The sequence below is a fragment of the Macaca nemestrina genome, chromosome 14 (genome assembly GCF_043159975.1).
Source record: "Macaca nemestrina isolate mMacNem1 chromosome 14, mMacNem.hap1, whole genome shotgun sequence".
NCBI lineage: Eukaryota > Metazoa > Chordata > Mammalia > Primates > Cercopithecidae > Macaca > Macaca nemestrina.
The window spans coordinates 106,681,903-106,696,362 of record NC_092138.1 but is presented as its reverse complement, the minus strand read 5'-3'; the positions used below and the strand labels follow the sequence as shown (position 1 = coordinate 106,696,362).

At 37.9% G+C, this 14,460-nt stretch overlaps 1 protein-coding gene and 1 long non-coding RNA gene across 7 annotated transcripts in view; one reads left to right on the top strand and one right to left on the bottom strand.

The window, feature by feature from the left end:
• LOC139358217 (uncharacterized) overlaps positions 1-13,713 on the bottom strand; it is a 42,966-nt gene extending 29,253 nt beyond the window's left edge. The window contains exon 1 of the long non-coding RNA XR_011612861.1: positions 13,397-13,713. This is a non-coding gene — a long non-coding RNA (uncharacterized lncRNA). The remainder of the gene's footprint in view (positions 1-13,396) is intronic.
• The window catches only part of LOC105463909 (nuclear receptor subfamily 6 group A member 1), a 259,220-nt gene that overhangs the window by 99,187 nt on the left and 145,573 nt on the right, over positions 1-14,460 (top strand). The gene's annotated exons all lie outside the window — the stretch shown is intronic.

Sequence of the window (14,460 nt, the reverse complement as noted above, 5' to 3'; positions counted from 1 at the left end):
TGGGTTTAAAATTTTGAGGTAAAACATGGGACTCAAGTACTTGTGTTGAAATACCATCTCTAGTTAATGACTTGATGTTAGTCACTAAAGAGTGGCCTTAAAGAATGACTAATTCCTTTATATTTACATTTTCCTGTGTATTTACATTAGATAAACTTAGTTTATCTAATTAATAATACTTTTAGGCCAGGAGTAGGGTTGTGAGAAAGTTGATGAGGTTCCACTTTTTATTCTATAGTACTTCTTATATTTAAGTTATTTTTTAATTAATATTTTAAGCATGTTCCTTTTATAAAAGAGTAAATGTCTTTGGAGGAAATCTTTGGAGGAAATATTAAGTACCATGACAAAGTAATACAGTAAGATATTTGGGGCCATGTGAAACCTTATGGTGCCTTACAAATCAGATACCATTTGGTGATAACTCATTTTATAACTCAGGAAAATAGCAGGAGATATTTTTCACAGGTTGAATAGAGCAAAATGTAAAACACACAAAAGCACTCCAGTTTGCATCTTTTTAAAAAAAATTGTGGATAAAGAATGTAAGAAATTTACTATCTTAACCTTTTAAAATATACAGTTCAGTAGTGTGTATTCACTTTGTTGTGCAACAGATCTCCAGAACTTCCAGAACTTTTTCACCTTGCAAAACTGAAATTCTGTATCCATTAAAACAACTCCCATTTCCCTCTTGTTCCAGCTCCTGGTAATCACCATTCTACTTTGTTTCTATGTATTTGACTACTTTAGATAGCTTATCTAAGTAGAATCATACAGTATTTGTTGTTTTGTGATTTCATTTAGCATAATGTCGTCAAAATTCACTCATGTTGTAGCATGTGACAGCCCTTTGCATCTCTACTGCCACCACTGTGGTGAAAACCATTTTTTTTCATCTGAATAACTGCAGCGACCCAAGTCGTCTCCTTGCTTCCAGTCTTCCCAGCTCTTATCTATCTTCTATCCAGTTGCTAAATGCAAATTTAACTCTGCTTGGCAACCTGATACCCTGACAGTCTTTAGATAAAAATCTAAATGCTTTAACCTGACATGGGCTTTTATTTTTGGGCCCCCAATATCCTACTGCTAAGCCACATCTTTTCCTCACTGCTGCTAAACACACCCTTTGTTTCATCCACTCTGTTTCTTCCCTGATCGTGCTGTTTCATGTCCCCAGTCACTGTTTGTTGACAGTGAATCACAAATGGATCATGACTTTTGCTGAAGCTGTGTTTGTCAGCTGCCTCTGCATGGAGCTAACCTGGAGACGTAATGTCAGAATATAATAATGTAGTACTAAGATAGACTTCTTATTCCCTAGCTTTTTAGACCTTTTCTCAACAGCTAAAAATAATCTGATCTGAAAATAGACAAATAAAAGAAATTCGAGAAATATGTGTTTTGTTTTGTTTTTTTGAAAGTGTCTCACTTGGTCTTTTAGGTTGGAGTACAATGGCCTGATAGCCCACTGCAGCCTCCAACTCCTGGGCTTGAGCCATCCTCCTGCTTCAGCCTCTCAAGTAGCTGGGACAGGAGGTGTGTTCCCTCACAGCTGGCTAATTTTTTGATTTTTTTTTTTTTTTTTTTGCAGAGATGAGGTCTTGCTATGTTGGCTGGGCTGGTCTCAAACTCCTGGCCTCAAGCAGTCCTCCTGCCTCGGTCTCCCAAAGTGCTGTGATTACAGGCATGAACCACCCTGCCAGGCTGAGAACTATGTTGACCAAATTTATGTGAGGGGAAGGGTAGGGGGAAAATGGTATCTAAGTTTCTTATTTTAAAGTCTTTATTCTACTTGGCCCTTTAACAAATAAGACATAAGTTTCTCTAACTTGATGTAATCTTAATTCAGTAAGTATTTATCGAGGGCCTACTATACATGTTTATTCCTATGAGTCAAGAAAATAAGGCCGGGCACAGTGGCTCACCCCTGTAATTCCAGCACTTTGGAAGGCCGAGGTGGGTGGATCACCTGGGTCAGGAGTTCGAGACTAGCCTGCTCAACATAGTGAAACCCCATCTCTACCAAAAATACAAAAATTAGCTGGGCATGGTGGTGCACACCCGTAATCCCAGCTACTCGAATTCCTCTTGACTATAGGTACTTGGGTAAACATTCCTTTGTGCTGGTAAGAGGCCATGCTAATGGACTCTATCCCATTGGATTGATTGCCTTTTTTCCTCCTCCCAAGAAATTTTGATATTTAAGTTGATTATTCATTGTCTTGAAATATTTTCCTTTTTCTAGCCACAGTCTGAGACATTTGATATTTCAACAGTTAGGCAGAGCAAATGTTCTGTGATATAAGAGGGCCACATTGTGAAGGTAATGAAGGCAGGATTTTTGAAGAAAGAACTCTTTCTGACAACTTTGAGTCTCTCAATAACTATTTGTTGAATAAATGCTATTTTTGGTTATTTGTTTACCTTGATAAGAATTTAAAGAATTTTCTGTTATATTTGGGAAACCAAAGTATATATCCATATTTAATACTGTTTGCTGACAAAAATTTGAAATAATTCAGACATAAAACATTAATTTTTGTGCATCTTAATTTATGAAGTGTTTTCAATGTCAGTTTTTTTCTTCAATGGTAAGAGTGATTCTTGATTCATTTCATCAGTTCCAATTAATGAAATACATCTATGAGAAGAATGTTTTGGTTTGTTTTTACTTCTGACATTTCTAGAACCTAGTAATATACTGTGTCCTGTTAGAGGGTTTTCAAGATTGCTATCAACTGCCTGGTATTTGTTAGGGATGTATAATTTGTCTTCTTAGGGAGATCCCTACTTATGTTTATTTCATTTTGAGTTTTCCTTTAAAACTCCCCTTTTTTTTCTCTTTATTGAGTAAACAGAAACTGTATTATATTTGGGTAGCAGCTAATTATGTATAGCACATTCTCAGTGTTTGCGAGCTTAGGATGGGACAGGTACTGTCAGTCCCTGCTGGCAGGGATGTAAATTGGTCAGACCAAAAAAACTGTCAGAAATTTGGATAGTGATTTCTGTGTAAGTGTATTCATTGAATTAGTATTTATAGTAGAGAATAATTGGAAACCATCCAGATATCTACAAAAACCGTTTTTAGTGGCTTGAAAATATGCTTGTGAGTGAACAAATGATTGTGAAAAGTCAGTGTTGAAAATGGATTCCATTGTGTATCAGCTGCACTGAGATACTAGTAAGGATTTTGTTCTGTGAGTGAGATTATAGGTGACAAATTTTACTTTTTATGTTTTTCTATATTATATAAGTTTTCTGTGTATTACTTTATCAGTGTCATTTGTATAATGGCAGAAAAACTCCTAGTACAGTTGACCCTTGAATAACATGGATTTGAATCACGCAGGTCCACTTATATGTGGATATTTTTCAATAAATGTTACACTAAGTGTGCCTGCCTCTTCTGCCTCCCCTTCCGCCTCTTCTGCCACTCTTGTGACAGCAAGACCAACCGCTTCTCTTCCTCCTCCTCCTTGGCCTACTCAGTGTGAAGGCAGTGAGGATGAATATACTTCCCCTTAATGAATAGTAAATATATTTTGTCTTCCTTATGATTTTCTTAATAACATTTTCTTTTCTTGAGTTTATTATAATAATACAATATATAACACATATAACATATAAAATATGTGTTAACCAATGGCTTCTGGTCAACAGTAGGCTATTAGTAAAGTTTTGGGGGAGTCAAAAATTATACATGGATTTTTGACTGCATGGGAGGTTGGTCCCCCTAACCCCTTGTGATGTTTAAGGATCAAGTGTATTTTAAAAGTCACTAATAATTAAAATGAATGAGACTAGAAGGAAATTTCTCAAATGTCGACAGCAGGTATCTTTAGCTTGTGAGATTATAAATAACCTAGAAAGTATGATTAAATTTTTGTCTTTATATTTTTGTTCTCAGTTCATCTGCAGTAAGCATACTGTTATGATAAGATGAAAAAGTAAGTTATTTTACAAGGTATATCACTGCAGTCAGCCTAAGAATATGCCTTCAGAGAACATTTTTATGAGGCTTTTATAATAGTGTTCAGAGGAAAGACATGCTTTCTATGCCCTTCTTGATGGCTGTGGTAGGACTCGAAACTCCAAATCTTTTAGATATTTTTCTTCTATATAATTTCTGATTAAATTTGTTGAAATGGTAATACTACTGGAGATAAATCGCCCTACCCTTTGAAATCTGTGTGAGGACAATGATATATTTCACCATTAATATCCCAACTTTAAAGTAGTTTTATGTTTGGGATATACAGTAGCATTTCATTCATTAATGGTTCTGCTTGGCTCTTGTCACCTGTAGCACATATTTTAGATATATTTATGCCTTTGAAACCTGTTATTTTTAAAAACTAGATTAATTATTATATACATGGATATGAAAATAGGGTGGATAAGCCGGGCAGACGCAGTGGCTCACGCCTGTGATCCCAGCACTTTGAGAGGCTGGGGTGGGTGGATCATGGGGTCAGGAGTTCAAGACCAGTCTGACCAAGATGGTGAAACCCCATCTCTACTAAAAATACAAAAAATTAGCCAGGTATGGTGGTGGGTACCTGTAATCCCAGCTACTCGGGAGGCTGAAGCAGAGAATTGCTTGAACCCAAGAGGTGGAGGTTGCAGTGAGCCGACATTGCGCCATTGCACTCCAGCCTGGGCAACAGAGTAAGATTCTGTCTTTAAAAAAAAAAAAAAAAAAAAAGGTGGATAATAGTAATATTTGCAATATATAAAACCATAGCTACTGCATATCAAGCATCTGTGGTGTTGTAGGTGCTATGCTAGACACAGGCAAACATATAATTCTTACAACAGCCCTATGAAGTGGTATTATTTCCCCTGCCCCCCTCCAGGGAAAGTACCTGAGATTCAGAGAGGCACATTTCACAATGTCAGTAAGTGCTCAAGCGGATACAAAGTCAAGTCTCTGTGACTATCATGCCCAAGTATGAAACCTTTTTCCCATTTATTGCTGTGTATCTGGCGCCTAGAACAGGGTTTGGGATATACTAAGCTGTCAACAGATATCCTTTGAATGAATAGACTACATACCTAAAAGTTCTTAAATGGCCAGGCAAAAGGAATTTTTATGTTTCAGTAATAGAGGATTATACAGAGAAATGAGCCTGACAAAATGTAATGGTATTAGAAAGCCAAATAGAGGCCAGGCATGGTTGCTTATGCTTGTAATCCTAGCACTTTGGAAGGCCAAGGCAGGTGGATTGCTTGAGCCCAGGCGTTCAAGACCAGCCTGGGAAACATGGCAAAACCCTGTTTCTACAAAAAATACGCAAATCAGTTGGGCATGGTGGTGCATGCCTGTGGTCCCAGCTACTTGAGAGGTTGAAGCAGGAGGATTGCTTGTGTCTGGGAGGTGGAGGTTACATTGAGCCAAGATTGCACCATTGCACTCCAGCCTGGGCAACAAAGTGAGACCCTGTCTCAAACAAAAAAAAAAAGAGAAAGAATCAAAGAGAGGTAATTCCACCAAAATCTAGGTCACAATGACAGATAACCAAATTGGGGTCTTTTTTTTTTTTTTTTTTTTTTTTAATGTAACTGTCTAATTTGCTCTGAATACATTTGCCAGACCTCTTTTCCACTTAACTTTGATATTCAGTGAACAAAGAAAAAGAAAAAGCCACATGATATTGAGTCTACTAGTGAGAAAAATCTAGGTGGAAATCCAACATCTTTAATGTCAGGTAACTGGAATATAAATTTCTTTTTTTTTTTTTTTTTTTTTGAGACGGAGTCTCGCTCTGTCGCCCAGACTGGAGTGCAGTGGCGCGATCTCGGCTCACTGCAAGCTCCGCCTCCCGGGTTCACGCCATTCTCCTGCCTCAGCCTCCGGAGTAGCTGGGACTACAGGCGCCCGCCACCACGCCCGGCTAATTTCTTTTTGTATTTTTAGTAGAGACGGGGTTTCACCGTGTTAGCCAGGATGGTCTCGATCTCCTGACCTCGTGATCCGCCCGCCTCGGCCTCCCAAAGTGCTGGGATTACAGGCTTGAGCCACCGCGCCCGGCCTAAATTTCTTAATTGGAACTTTTGGATCTTGGGAGCTTCAGGCCCTGTGGAGATAATACTGCTTCATTGTGGCAAATGCATGTACTTTACCCCACTGGTAACAACAACTTCTTTGTATTAGTTCTAGGACATCCAAGAGTAAATTCCAATTGAAAGAGGGATTAATATTTAGACACTCTGTAGGCATCTTTCTAGTTCGTAAGATTAATTTCCACGGAAACCCAATAGTGACTCTGGTCTCTCATTCTGTTCATAGTTATCATCCATGTCTCAAATATTCTTGGTTGTTAAGAGCCCAGATTAGTCATGGGTTGAGTACTACCTAGCTTTGTAATCCTGATCATTATAGCATGTGTCATTAAAAGAAATGGTAACTGCTAAGAGCTTCATCTTCAGGAAGGAGATGAAAGAAATATGCTTTACATTTAATGCTCCTGTGTATCATGATCTGCTCCTGCAACATCATTTCATACCCAGACTCCCTTTATTTCATCCTCCCCAGAAATTATCTTGTTCTTAAACATCTATTAAAAGGTGACTCAGTTTTTATTTGAGATAGTGGTTTACCATAGATCTGACTAATGGTCATTATGGAACCAGCCTGTGTATTTGAAGGTATTTTATTTTCTTAATGGCTTGATGACTCCATTGAAAGTCTGTTAAGATCTTATAGTTTGGCATAATTCTTTGGTTGAATGAAATGGAGCTGAGCGTATTTTTCCATTATTTTATGAATTATGTTAGTTTGACTTCAACAAATGGCAAGGCAGTTTCCCAAATCATTGGACCATTCCCAGAATTTCTGAACTCAGCTCACTGCCATTTATTTATTTTGTTTGTTTATTTTATTCTTTTTTGTTGTTGTTGAGAAAAGGTCTCGCTGCCACCCTGGCTGTAGTGCAGTGGGGTGAACATGGCTCACTGCATCCTCAACCTCAAGTAATCCTCCTGCCTTAGCCTCTTGTGTAGCTGGGACCAGAGGCACACACCACCATGTCTTGCTAATTTTTACCTTTTTTTTTTTTTTTTTTTTTTTTTTAAGATGCAAGGATCTTATTATATTGCCCATTCTGGTCTTAAACTCGTGGGCTCTAGTGATCCTCCCAGCTTCGCCTCCCAAAATGCTGGGATTACAGGTGTGAGCTACCATGGCTGGCCCCTGCCACTTCTTGAATGGTAGGGCTTCTGGCCCATGGTTATCCCAGTTTATAGCTTGTTAGCTCCATGAAGACAGGTAATATATTTGGTCAACCTGTGTCTAATACTGTACATGATACATATTAGAAGCTTAATATTGATTAGATGAATGACTAGAAAAAAGGTTCTGCCTCATTAGCATTCAGTAAGAACCGGTATCATCTGCTAAGGATCTTGAAGAACCTTTCCTCTGGAGAGCTTTGGTGATTTATCAGTCAATGGTGACAGCATCCGTGGAAATCCTTGCCATCAGAACCATTCATTCATTATCTATTTGTTTATCTAATCTGTCTGTCTGCTTCAGCAGTCCTGTAAAACATTTTGTGGTGGTGAGGTATTGGAGAGACTGAATGTGAGGACTCTCTGGCATATCCAGATTCTCACCTTTAAGTGCTGTCTGTTCTTTAGCTTTTAGTATGAATGTGTTCTTTGGACCACCAGGGGTAATAGAGAGACTCAGAGAGAAGCAACTTGTTAAAAGTCATCTAGCTAAACAGTGGCAGAGCTAAGATATGATGTCATATCTAATTCAGCCAATTTCTGGGAGAAAGCCCTCCTTCTAAACTACCTCGCACAATCTCCCTTACACTTCCGCTGTTTGCTTTAGAGAATCTACTGCCTTATGTCCTCCAAAAGGCTATGTGGCATGTCCAGCATTTTTCACTTACTTGGCATCATTAAGAAACACTGATTTCTCATTCCTGCTGGATTATTGTCAACTTTAAAATGAATCCGCAGATGTAGTAGGAAAATATCTTGCCCAGGAATTCCTTCTTAAATCTTTGATTTTAAGACATGAATTTTCTATGTTTTCAAATTATTGTAATTTCTCACTCTTGGACAGTATTTTAGGACTTTCATGTTTTTGTTTTAATCACCAAGAGGAAGTCATAGAAATCTTACTCAAAAGAGTCTCTAGGAAATATTAATTCTTATTTTAAGAAAAGGGTTCTTTGTTTTTTATACTCTATGGTACTAACTTTGCATCAGCATTAAATTATACCTTACATTATTGAAGTCTGACATTCCACCTCACTTTTCAAATAATAATTTTTCTATATTCATTCAGTTAGTTCATGCACTATTTATGTTTCTAAGATTTCAAGGTATTTTTGCAGTGTTGACAGTTTTTACATTCATACGTTTGTTTTAATTTAAAGTTTTTAAATGCAGATTGGCCTGTGTGATGAACCAGACTGGAACCCTTCCTTCTATTTCCATTCTCTGTGTGTTGCAAAGGTCTCAGATGATAAACAGAACCTCAAGCCCTTACTGAGTTTTCACAGAATTGGCATTTCCAGAGTGTTTTCCATGTACCAGAAACACTGGTCAGTGTTTATATATGTATCCTTGACTCTGAAAACAGCCTGGCAGGAAGGTATTGATATTTGTATTTTATGAATGAAGAGTCTGAGACAAAGAGGGAAGTGACTTGTACAAGATCCTGTAGTAAATAAAGGGCAGAGCCAGGATTCCAGCCCCTGTTCACTTGACCCTAACAATCATGTTTCTTGCACCACTCAGGCATAAGATAGGCTGAGAATGGCATCCGAATTTAAGAACCTCACATGCATGTTTATCATGTCCAATTTATTTGATGGTAGATTTGGGGGTTAAGACATGTGGTCATCATAGAAGTCCTTTGGCTTTCTAAATTTTTTTAAAACCACAGAAGCTTGTGGGTGGTACCATTTGTTGTACTTGGTCTTCACCATAAACCAAGTTCACAGTAATTGAAGGCTATAATGCATTGGATGTTTTGCCAATTCATTACTACTGTTATTATTATACAATCTAGATTGTTTAAAATGTTTCTTGGAAAAAAGACCCAATTATTTCTTTAAGGATTTTCATTTAAAGTTTTTCTGTATGCTTCTGACATCTCAGCAAGGAAGAATAAGTCTTCTTATCATTGTACTTCTAATACAGCTTTTTAAGTTTTCCTGAACAGGCATCAGGTTCCCAGTATTTGGAGATCATTGCTTTGAACTCGGATACAAATTTTCTTTCTATTTATAGACCTTTGTCATCTTATCTAAAATCTAACCCTACATGCCTAAGCATAAGACCGAACACACGAGAACATGCTGGTTATGTAAGCCAAATATGACATGAGATTTTTTTTGACAAAGCAGGCTGCATGGGACAGCATGGTCACACATCAGCTGGGAAAAGCAATCTCCTGTCCAAATGTTTAATTTTATTCCAATTGAATTGCTGACATGGCCAGCATTAATATTTTAGGATACTTGTTTATGAAGGCTTGCCTTGTGTTTTGAATAGTATCTATCTGTCTACAAGGAGTCACACTGTGAATATGTAAGGGGAAAAATGTAATAATAATAGCTACTCTTTTTTGGAATCTCTACCATGTGCCTGGCACCTTATTAGATACTTTACATACTTCATCCTGAGCCCTTCTATAAATCCTGCAGGGTGTCTATTTCCCCATTTTGCAGATAAGGATACTAAGTTTCAGAGGGGTAAATTAATTTGCCTAATATCATCTAGCTGGTAAAGTTGATACTCATAAACCTACTGAAGACCAAGTGACTTCTAGGTCCTGGTTCTTTGTTATACATATTGTCCATTGCTGTGATACCACGAAACTATAGAATTAGTTGTCTCATAGGTTTAGGAAGAAGTTTTTGACACCAAATTAGTACCATTCTGGAGCATTTCACGTGCTCTGGCCATGACTACCTGTCTTCCAGTACTGTCTAATATTCTTTGTAACTTCTTCATTACAACCAAGGGAAAAAAAAATGGACCTGGACCTCTCTTCTCATCCCTGGTTTTAAGTGCCTTTTTTTTTTTTTTTTTTTTAAGGCATTTCTCAAGTATTATGGCACTAGCTATCTTGTCATACTTGTCATTGTATTTTTTACTTAAATTTTTTCATGTCCAGCTGGATGTAGATGGGTATGCTGGATATAAGCATAGCCTAGATCAGCACTGTCCAGTAGAACTTTCTGCAGTGATAGAAATGTCTTATATCTGGGCTATCCCATATGATAGCCACATGAGGCTATTGAGTGCTTGAAATGTGGTGTGTCTAACTAAAGAACTGAGTTTTCTATTTTATTTAATTTTGATTAATTTAAATCAAAATAGCCACTTAGAGCTAGTGGCTACTGTATTGGACAACGCACTTTGGGATAGTAACTGATATTTGTGTTTGGTGAATAATAATAGTATTTGAGGAAACCCAATTGTTGGTAGCTTAAAGGTTGCTATTATGTTTTCTACCACCATTAAATCTGGCACGTGTTCAGCTTCAAACCGTATTATCATGGGACCAAATAGATGAGAATAATTGATGTTTCCAAAGCCTTTTTTGATCATTCATGGTCTCATTTGATGAATTTTTCAGATACGATATAATTTAGGATTTGCGTTTACTAATGGATCACAGAAGAAGGGCAGAAGAGCACAACCATTTATAGCTTCCTTGTGCAGGTCTCCTCCTCCTGTTGAAATGGACACCAGTCTGGCCTGTTGGTGCTCAGGTTGCAGCATGAGGGCCTGGACAAGAATCCATGTACTGTTTTCCCCCTGCTCATTTGTTGAGATTGGAGAAGTGTCTCTCCCTCATTCACTTAGAATATTCATTAATTTTATTTTTTAGGTCTTAAGGAAGTAGAGGCAATTTCTCAATTTAGGGAGCTACACTAATTTGAAAATAAAGTGTAGTTTTTCTTTCTAATATTCTGGAATAAATCCTTGGGGCTTTGATTTTAATTCTTTATTTTGGAAAATACAACCCAGAACTCAGAAGTTTTCTGTATAATGCAAACTCTAAATTGGCGTATATCTTCTAAAGAAACTTATGATGGAATTAAATAATAGATTTTATGTGATATTTTGGAGAGAAATTAATGTCCCTGGAGTTCTGATGTATTTAATTTTTTTCTTGTCCTTTGGAATTTTAAAAAGATACTAATTTTATTATGTGTCGCTTGTGTTACTAAGCATATTTTTTTCTGACATTTTATTTATAAAATGCTCTCCTTTCTACCAGAGTGTACAACTAATCAACTCTGGATGCTTTTGATATTTCTTACTGTGCCAAGGGCATTGAATGAAGTTCCCTGTAGTGAGAAAAGCGAGCACATGGGACTCGTGACTTTATGTACTCCAACAATAGAGCTTTTATGACATTGGAGGTGGTTAAAAAAGCTAGAAGTAGCTCTTAAACATGGCATCTCTGTGTTGCCTTTTTTTTTTTTTTTTGTATTCTCAGAGCTGCCAGGAGTGCATCGAGCCTGTAATTTCCTGTTCTCTGAATCCCCCATCTTTCTGCAGCTCCAAGCTTTGTGTCCCACAGCCTGTGACTCTGTGCTAACAAATCGCTATTGTCCAGTGGGGCGAATGGTGGCTGGAACTAAAGAATTGCTGTCTGGTTTCTATTCAAATCCAGGTAGCGAGATATATGAATGGACTTTTCGAATCGTCATGTGAATAACGTCTGCTCGGCATGAAGGCTCAGAGCCACGCTAGGAAGGATTAACTCGTAGGCTGACCACTAACATCCTTTGTGGTATGAGGTAGAAACATTGCCAAGTATCATTTTATTATTATTTTTATTTATTATTTTATTATCATTTTTCTATTTCATACCCCCAAAGTAGGGCTAGCTATTTAATTATTTGGCTCCTTTTCTCTTAATTTTTAGTGTTTCTGTTGATAATGTGTAAGTTTGGGAAAATGCTAAGTAGTTTTTCACTTAGAACACTGTTATTTTCTCTTTAAAGTTTTCTACCTTACATTTATTATAGTATAGTTATCTTTACAGCATAGATGTAGAAAGTAAGAGAGAGCTGGTTTTTCCGAGAAAACAACCCTTTAAAATATTTTCCAACCCATGAAGGGAAAAATCCTTCTTTTTTCCCCCAAGTGCATTCTACTTACTACTTTACATATTTCTCCCAAAGTCCAAATTTATGCAAGGAAAATAGAAACAAGTTCAAATGCAATGTATTAACCAAATAAAACAAGTCTCCTTCAAATTAGGAACCAACCTAAGCATTTGTAAAGTATAGCAGAATCAGAATTCTTTTAAAAATTAGATTTGGAAACTGAACTATATAATTCATAATTCTCATTTTTCTATGGGATATCACTTTATCTTTTTCCTGTATACCTGAAAATGTCCACAGGCTTAAAGGGTCATGCTTTTACATTCCTTCTATGTCACAGGTACTATGAAGTAAGGAGACTTTTAGGTTTCTTTTTGTCTTAAAAACTCAGACAGCTTTGTAAGCAGTAGTGTGTAGATTACAAGAGTTAGACAAAAGCAGGCGCGACTGAGAAGAGTTGGTGGGGGAGAAGCTTGGGGCACTTCCTGTCACTCAACACATTCCAGATCACTAAAAAATTTCCACACCCTCTGCATTCCCTCTTGCCCACTCCAGTTCCCGGTATTTTCTGATTCCATATGTTGTGGTATTTACCATACTTCTCTCCCTCACTAGGCTCTGGCAAGACTGCTTCAGAGGGGATGCATTCCTTTAGATTGCACAAAGCGGAGCTGGGAAAATGGCTGGCAGTTTCAGAATCTAGTCACGATCGCACGCATGAGCACCTCACACATCCATGTCCCTACCCGCCCCCCTTCTCCCGCCCCTGCAGCTGGCTGACCTGTCTCACCCACTGCTGGCCTATCGAACGGCCAGGACTGTCTGGTTTTGGCTCGTGCCTTTGTCCATGTCTGGCTTAATTCCTCTCTGTCTATGCTTGCCTCTACCCCCACCGCCCCAGGCGGCACAAGTGTTTGGCCACACAAAACTAGAGAGAGAAAAGGTAGTGAAAACTTCAAACTTTTCTAGATTCTCCAACAGTTTATTTCTTGTGAATTTCTTCCTTCTTTAAATACTCCATTTTAAGAAAACAAAAAATTAATTATCTAAAGGCAAAGAATGGAAAGCAACCTTTGTGTTCCTTATAATAACTGACTTCATAACTCTCTCCAGCTGCGTTATGGGATGTGTATAAAAAGCTTCTGTTCTGAGAACAAAGGAGCACGTGCAGAAATGAGACGAAAAAATCCACTGACAGTATTTCACTACACAAATTACTTAAAATATTTTAGTCAAGCCCTTCAACAGATTCAATTTTAAAATGGTTTTTAGTTAAAAAAAAAAAAATTGAAAGTGCTTACCCAGTAAAAGAACCGAAGTAGTCCTGAACTGTTACGTAAGACTTTTTACAGTTGGATCTTTGTCAAAAGGGGATGGGGGTGATGGGAGAAAGCAGCAACGACAATCAAAAAAGTTCGAGCTGCTGTGGCTAGAGGACAACTTCTGTGTTTCCAGATAGGATTCTTGCTGTAGAAATGGAACTTCCAGCCAGCACAGCATCCTGTCCCAGTAGAGAAATGAGTTTGTCAGTTAAAAAAAAAAAAAAAAAAAAAAAATTAGATACTGGAACCCAGGCTAGACGAGGTATTGAACCGCGCCAGATTTCCTTGCAGCCCTGTCTGCTCAGCTCGCATTGAACTATATATGACCCAGATGATGGACAGAAGCACATTTAGTCATGTGCACACTGGAAGAAAGCGGATTTGCTGGTCCCTGGCAGTGCAGGGGTTTGTCTTCTGATTGGGCTGTGCCCTGATCGGTGAAATGTGAAGCCCTCACCATTCAGAGGCCGTAATTCAGGACTGGCAGTTTGAGTGTCTGGCTGCCTCTAGTCACTGAGAGAGACTTTGAAGGTGTTGCTTTTGTTTGGTGGCATTACCCACCCAGAGGTTGCTTACACCTCTCTACTTGTGTCAGGAGAAATGCTAGTCTTTCTGAAATATAAATAGGCAGCCGACTTTGCCTGAATCCTAAATCAGCCTATTGTTGATAAACTTGGCTCTAACTGAAACCAGTTATTTGACTTGAAAATTTATTGTGATCCTAACTAAGCTTCATATCCACACCACCCCTTGGTCTTGATTTTATAGGTTTGATAAGGTAAAAATGAAAGTGGCATATTTGACTTTGAAGCCTCTATTTGATATAAATTGCTCTTAATGAAAATTGGGTAGATGGACAGCAGAGAAGTGAAGTTTTAGATTCTGGAGTGTTTGGACATATGAGGAAGAAGCTTTATCTCTTTTTATCCCCTTTGTGAGGCTGTCACTCTTGTCCCAGTCCTAGTCACATTAGAGGTTGCTGGGGGGAAGCTATGAAAGCATGGACCCCACTGAGCTGTGACATAACCTTTAATCATGCAAGA